This window comes from Camelina sativa, chromosome 8 (genome assembly GCF_000633955.1).
Source record: "Camelina sativa cultivar DH55 chromosome 8, Cs, whole genome shotgun sequence".
Lineage (NCBI taxonomy): Eukaryota > Viridiplantae > Streptophyta > Magnoliopsida > Brassicales > Brassicaceae > Camelina > Camelina sativa.
The window spans coordinates 10640218-10648585 of record NC_025692.1 but is presented as its reverse complement, the minus strand read 5'-3'; positions in this window follow the sequence as shown (position 1 = coordinate 10648585).

Here is an 8368-nt window from a genome sequence, read left to right as displayed (position 1 = left end):
AGCCGTAGACAAAGAGGCAACTTGGAAGCGGGATCCATATGCCATAAAACTTCCAGCAAGGTTCAAAATACAAGGCCAAACAGGATACTAGAACCATGATTCTCAAGGAATTAAAGCAAAGTCATAGCAACAATTATGAATTACTTCTCAAATGGAAACCATACAGTACGTAATGTAGATCACACAATTGGCTAAAATATGGCTTCAACACATGGAACAAAGGATCATATCTGGACTTACATGGATTGATAGTTGGAGCAGCAATTGATTGGGAGTTGTCCCTCAAATTGATAGATTGACCATGCCTAGGCTCGGTGACCACAGGGCATGGAAGCAGGGGATTGAGGAAGTATCGGTAACCACCGTTCCGTGGAACCGGGGTCATAATGCTGTTCTACCGCAATCCCTTGGTGTGGCTAGGAACTAGAAGCGGAAGTCCCAAAATCCATGAGCTTTGATGAGCAGATTGCGTCGAAGACTTGCTTCGAACCAGGGTTTGCAATTGATAGTAGCTGTCCCGAACCAGGGAAGGCGATATAAGTTGCAAAATGTGTAATAAACTCTTTCAACCACCATCACGAAAGACCATTGGAAATGGGTTTTGCAAAACTTCAGAGTTATTGGACATAGATTTAGAAGTTGTGGGCTTTGCTTTTGGTAAGCTTAACGGGCTGACATATAATACAAGGCCCACCCAAAGAAACTCTAGTTTCACAATTGGAGACCAAGGAGGAGATTGGGTGTGATGGCTGACCGGAAAAAGCAGAGAGCTCTAAGGAACAAAGAGCAATTCATGTGCGTGACAGATCGGCGGGAGTAGCCGGTAGTCGAGGCTTGATTTGAGGTTAGAGACTAGGTCCACTGGAGAAAATCCTAGAGTCACAAATGCCTGCCAAATTGAGGGCTAAATGAGATGTCTGCCCTAGCGTGATGAAGAGATTTGCATTGCAAAAATCATCTCTAGTGCGTAAAGTATTAGCGGAAACAGACGATGACCATGAATTGAATCAATTTTGGAAACTAGACCCACTAGGGAAAATCCTAGTTTCTCAATCAACGCTATAGTGAGGGATGGTTGTAGCGGCTGCCCAAATTTATCTCTGGTGAAAGAAAGGTCAGAGGGGGCGGACAATGGTCAGGGTTTGGTTCAGGAGTAGAGGACAAATAAGTTCGAGAAGGATTAACTAAAAAAAATAGGAAAATTTTTTGCAAAAAAGTAGATCAAAAACGCATTGAAGTTGAATCAGTGAGATCCCGACGCCAGCGAGTAGTAATCCCACTACCGTCAGAAAGCTTGTGAAAAGAGGCTTCTCGGAAATCGTGTTTGACAGTGTTTCTTTAGTTTCAGGGCCTGTTCAAAAGATCGGTCGTGTAGACGATTAATCAGCCGCCTAGGTGCTGATCGGCAGCCGCTTTATTAACGATTAAATGCACAAAATCGTTTATTGGGCCGATTAGTTATAAAAAATTAACTGTTATGGGCTTTACGTTACAGAAGACCCCAATAAGTAAAGATAGCATACCAACTTAAGTTATAAGCACAACTTTCAGCTTCTATTTGTCCTTCTAACCGACCGATGTGGGACTTTTCATATAAGCTTTTTTTTATTAATAAGTTAAGAAAAGAAAAAGGTTATAGTTGTTGCATACTTGCATGTATATACGACATGAGAACGAGTGTCTTTGTCATTAGAACGAGGATTTCACGTTTTTTTTTCTTTATTAATTTAATTATTTTTATTTATTTTTGCTACAATTTTCTCATATCTATCATTATTACGTGCTTAGAATTTATTTAATAACATATATTCAATATTTTAATATAAATTAAATAAATAATATAATAAATTAAGCTCTGATTAATTCCCGATTAATTCATGATTTTTCAGTTAAGCGCTAGGTCTATTCTCACTGCCCGACTAGCACCTAACGATTTTTAAAACATGGACTTTCAAGTCTATTTCCCATGATTATCATCAACTAGATTGCAAAATCTGACTTTCGTATAATATTTCAAATACATTATTTTTAAAAGTCTTCACAAATACTCTTTCTCAATTCAACTTCTCCCATCAGAATTTTTTTTCTTTCTCTTTTACTTTCAAAGGCTGTATGATTTAGGGCACGAATCTTCTTTGATGTGGATTTTTAATAGATATTTTTATGTGTTTCATCTCAAATTTTTCAAAATTAATAACTATAAATTCCCCTAATTAAATTAAACGTAGGTTTTTAATCGATCCATCACCTTACAAGAGTCTTGAAGCAAGTCATCATTCTCTAAATTTTGCTTAAATTTGGTGCAAACTGATTCGTTGATCTGTGTTGTTTCATCGTTCATACGCAATCATCTCTTTTTAGACCTTCTTGTACAAATAACAACATCTCCACTGTTGTCTCATCTTCGATTATGTTAACCAAAGAAATCTAAGATGATCGTTCATCGCTCATAGTGAGTGAGATATAAAAGTCTAGTGAGAAATACTTAGGTTCTTGATAGTTTATGAATCGTCTTTCCATTTTTTCTGCTAAATGTGAAATTATGTTACTATGTTGGGCGTTTAATTTAGAGTTTAAATTTGGGTTGTTGGGTGAAATAACAGCTGAGAATCTGATTGCTTTAAATTTTTTACATATTTTGTATTGTTAAAGCTGATGTGTATTAATCTTTTATTTTGATTAGTTTTTTCAGATTAAGTTTTTTAGATGAAGTGTCACTTTTAGAAAACATGAAAAATGATGAGACTCAATTCTTTTTATTATATTGATTAATTTGTCATAATTTATAACATGTTATACAATTGTATCTATATTAGATTAAAGCAAAAGTAAAAACGTTCCACGTTCACTCTCGGGTACAGATTACCGTTTTACCATTAATGAAATATATCTCTAATGTTGAAATATTTTGCCCCTGAATGTATATTTTCTTATTTTCGCATTAAAAATAATTCAAAAAAATCGACAGAAATAATATATTTACACAAAAAATGATTTGCAAAACTAGAATTTGCTAGATATATCCCTATATTTTTTGGAAAACACCCTTTTTACAACTATGATTCAGTTTTATACTATAAATTCTACAAATTTGATATAATTAATGGGCATAGATTGTTTGTATACCGATGTTAATCTAAAAATTAATGGGCTTCTGCAGGAAAAAAAACCCAACGACAATACACTTCCTTACTGGAAACCCTAAAAAGATAGTTCATTTACAACTACAAATACAATGTTATCGTTTACTTTCGCCATAACTCAACAGAAAAAAAAAAACTCTCTTCTCTTGAATTTATAGTTTATAAATTTTAATAATTCCTTTTTACTGAAAAATCACCATTTGTAGGGTTTTAATTTTTTTTCGGCTTTGTATTGTTTGTGTTTCTTCAATTACTTTGATGGGTTGTTAAAAAGGTTTGATCTTTGGTTGATCTACAGATTGGCGTTGGAGGAGGTGAAGTTTTTGCAGAAGCAAAGAGAGAAATTTAGGGATCCCAGCTTTATCTTCAACGGCAGTGCAATATAGCATCGGAAAAGTGAAACCAGTGGAGAAAGCCGAAGCTGAAGCAGAGAAAGAGGAGCTTGTGTTGTAAGATACTTTTGCTCAAGAGACTGTTTTTTGATTGAAGATCCCAACATGTAAGCAAATCTCTCTCCATTTAAAAATTTAACCTAATTTTCTAAAGTGAGCTGTCTTTGCAAGTGTTTTAAGGGTTGTTTTGATTCTTTAGGGTAAAGTATGAATACCTAGAAAACGGAAGCCTCCACTATCGACTTTTTGGTGACTTCTTTATACAATATATAATATAATAATTAAGTTAACATCCTTATATTATTATTTTAATTTATCGAATTGTTTTCTAACCGCGTTATAGGTGGAGGCCAAAACTCATGTGAGCTGAAGGTTCGCGAGACATGATTATTCACAGAGATCTTAAGCCAGGAAACATCTTGCTTGATAGAGGTATGATCCCCAAAATTTCAGATTTTGGGTTGGCAAGAATCTGGGACAGGAGCGAGAGGGAGACTAAAACTACGAAGCCATCTGGTACTTAGTAAGCAATCAATCAAAAACTTTGGTTACCTCTCTTAAACTAACTACAACATATATATATATATGTGGTTTTGTTTTAATTAAAGTTAAAGTTTGAAAAAGTTCTTCCATGCATTATGCAGTGGTTAATGGTTTTGAATTATCATAATTTGTTTTTTACTTTGATAGCCATATTTGTAAGAAAACTATGATCGATTATAGTCATGCATATTTACGGGTATGTATTTTTCTATAACTGTAATTTCATGTAAATTATTTTAATAATCATGTTATATAATTATTTGAGAATAGTTCCATGTTTTTAATATTTTTTTTTTTTAAATTATCATATAGATTATATCTAAAGAAGGCTACAATGAAGATGGTCCTATGGATGATATTATGATTCCTTCAACGACTACAGGATCTAAATTCTCGGATTGGATTGTATTCAATACACAAACTCCCCAAGCCAAAAAAATCACATATGCTGAAATTCCAATTCCATCTGTTTGGTGTCACAAAGAGATGATATGGAACCCAAGATCAAAAAGAAGACAATTTGTTTCACCCTACAATATTTCTATAACATTTATTCCTTTATTTTAATATTATTTGTTTTAATGTATCAATAGTTTAATTATTAATATATTGATCGTTGATCTTTTTAAATATTAAACTTATTGTTGTATGATTTTGTATAATAAAATCGTGAAACATTTAATAAATATTGTATTTGTGGTACATATTTTTAAAGATGTCAAACAATTTTATTTTTGAAACTATTTATTTATATATGTTTCTATTAAAATTTAATATGTTTTACAATATATTAAAAATATTTAACATAATGAATGACAAAACAATAATGTATATCTTCAAACTTATGTAATTTTCATAAATTTAAAACGATATAAAGATGTAAGTAAGTTTTATTATATACCTTTATTTGTAAAAATCATAATCGCAAAAGATAAAACTTATGATTTATATAAATTTACTAACTTGAAATGATTAATATGGAAATAACTATTGTTTGAAAAAGCAAATTAACATATCTCAGGAATATGTATAAATGTTATATATATTTACTTAAATGGATTTTTATCTTCATAATTATAGATATAAAAAAATTAAAGTGATAAATATGGGAATCATCACCTTTTAATTATTTATTAAAATAAAAACGATTACTATTAAAAATTTACATATTTGAAACGGTTATGATAAGACATGAGAGTGCTAATGATTGTATTGAAGTTGTCTTCACGCTATTGAATGGCAGGTAAAACACATTTATTCTACCTTTAAAGATACTTACATTTTAAAGTTTGTTTATGTTAGAATTTATACTAACTTGCTAAATCTGTAAAATGTCGTGTCATAAACAACCATGCTTCTCGATTCATGTCTTCTTGGGAATCAAACTGGTGCCATCTCACATATAAATCCTAACCTATGTTTTGTGTATTGCGCTTTTGGAAGGTTGGAGAATTTGAAGGTACGTACCATACATCTAACAGAATCAACAGATGGTAATCTCAAAATTGACTTTAAATTGTAAATGTCTCTAAGTGCACCATGTATTGTAAACACCTTAGCCTCCTCCAAGATCTTTGTAAAACCAGAGTTTCAAGGACTTGAACATCACAAGGCTTTGTAAGTTGTTATGAATATTAAAACCAAGTTGTTGTATGATGTTAGAGTAAAAATTTTAAATACACTTTCTATAATTACAATTCTGAATTTGCTGGACGTTTTCACATAAACTATGTGATGGAGCATGAAAGTGAGAGTTCAAGGACTCAAATAGAAGGAGTGGAGGCTTAAAAATCTTTAATGTGTATTTGAACGTTTACTTATAATTCTAAATGTTTGTAGTAACCGCTACTTGAAATCCAAATATGGGTTGTCTTTGTTTTCATTTTATAACCGAGATAACAAATTATAATCTTAATCTTTTGGAAGTTGCTTAGACTTATAAAAATATTGAAAGAGCAATTGAATATTAAGATTCTACAATTTGTTAATGGGTTTTCACACTTTTACTACAATTTGTTTCTTTTTCAAAACTAATAATTTATATTGAGTATAATTCTTTCATAAATTTTTTTAAAAATATTTATATAATAGCTACTATATGAATAAATTAAATACAAATTATTTAATATAATCAAGAAATACATATTTAAAATGACATACGATATAACTATTTTATTACTAACATAATGGAATTAAAAAGGTTCTTTGCCTGCACACTTTGACGTATTAAATACAAAATTTTACTCATATTTTATGATAACACTTTTATTAATATATGGAAACTGAATAATATTCACTAATTTATATATGCAAATTGAAGTATATGGTCCAATACAAATGCTTGACAATCCAATAAAACATTATAAAACAAAAAATTGTTTGGTAAAGATAAAACACTATATCTTAAGATGACAATTATTTAATATTAAAATTTTTCAATTATCAAATATTTAAAATATCTTTTTTGAAAAACACTATATCATGTTAAAACTGTTTTTTTCAATATCTAATTACCCGCGCGGATACTACTCTAGTTTTACATAAAGCACAAAGTTGCAGCTTTCTAATGGAGATTATCACTTCAGATATTTCAAAAGATAGATATGATAAGTTATCAGGGATGTAATTCATAGACTTTTTATATGATTTCATTTTAATTTTTCAGTTATATTAATCGTAAAACAGATTCTATTTGATTAATTGATTTCTTTTAATATATAATAGTGATCCTATCAGAAGTTTGGTTAGTTTGAATTTTATTTCATTTAGAAACACAAAGTAAATTAAAAAATTAATATATATATATATAATAATAAATAAATAAATAAAATGATATGTGTGGGTTGTAGACGTGATACAATCAAAAATGAAGACCGTCGCGTCATTTGATTAACCGATACCAATATAATATGGCTCGGACGATGTTAAGTCGGTTCTCAAACCGACGTGATTACTTTTGTGTCATTTAATAACCGACGTTAACATCAATATAAAACATCGTTAAAAGCCTTTTCTCTTATAGTATACATGAAATGAAGAAATGAATGGTACTGCTTACAGTTACAGAATTAGGAGCAGTTAATTAGTTCCTTCTTTCTTACTGTTTTATGAATTGATATAAATCAAAAATTGTATACTACTTACCATTGCGGGTAGGCCTGGGCATAAAATCCGAATCCGAAAATCTGAACCGAATCCGAACCAAAAAAATCGGATAAAAACCGAACCGATATTGAGGAAATAACCGATTGGTTTTTGTTTTCATTATTTTTGGATATCGGATTAAATCCGATCCGAACCGATATCCAATAGATATTCGAATATAACCGAAAATATAAGAAACAACTTTATAAAGATAGATGTATACGTAACTATATACGATATACATGTATCGTTGATATAGATATACACACCTAACTATATACAATATACACAAATGGTAGATATACTCCTATATCTACGTCATTTTTTACTTTGGTTTTTATTTTTTATTATTGATACGGTCTTATGTCTCATTTTGGATGTTCAGTACGTCGCACTTTTATGTATTGATATAATTTTATGCTAGTTTGAACTTTAAACTTTTTATTTATTTCATTTCTATTTTTTTCAAATACTTGGTTAGTATGGTTTTTTGGATACAATCAGATTAAAAGATATCTGAATAAAACCTTATCCAATAAATTTGGTTTAATTTTGGTTATCGACAATATATCCGAACCGATCCGAAATTTGAATTATCCGAACCGAAACCGATCCGAATTTTTTAAATATCCGAATGGATATTAAAGCCGGTATCCAAAAAATTCAAAATCCGAAATATCCGAACCGAATCCGATCCGATATCCGAACGTCCAGGCGCGGGTAAAGAGAACTACCAATCAACCCATGACACCTCCAATTTTATGGGTCTCTCATCCTCCACAATTCCTCCTTTTTAAGCCAATCAAACGAAGCTGGCACTCAGTCTTCTCTTCGAACGTATTCACTAACAACAAAGAATTATCATTTATCAACCAAGTGACGTCATATGACATGCATGGGTAACCTTATATGTTTAACATAACAAATGTCTTAGCAGTTTGTACTAATACCACATAAGTACTGCATTACCATCCAAACACAAACCCGTGACAAAAAAACTAGTCCGACCCAAACACAGCCCCGGCTGCAGCTGCATCTTCATTTGTTTCAAGAAACTTCACTGAACTGTCTACAACAAAGTCCCATGAAAGGAAGAGTGGAGATAGTCAGATGAAAGAAAAGCTTGAAACAGTCAATAACCCCCCC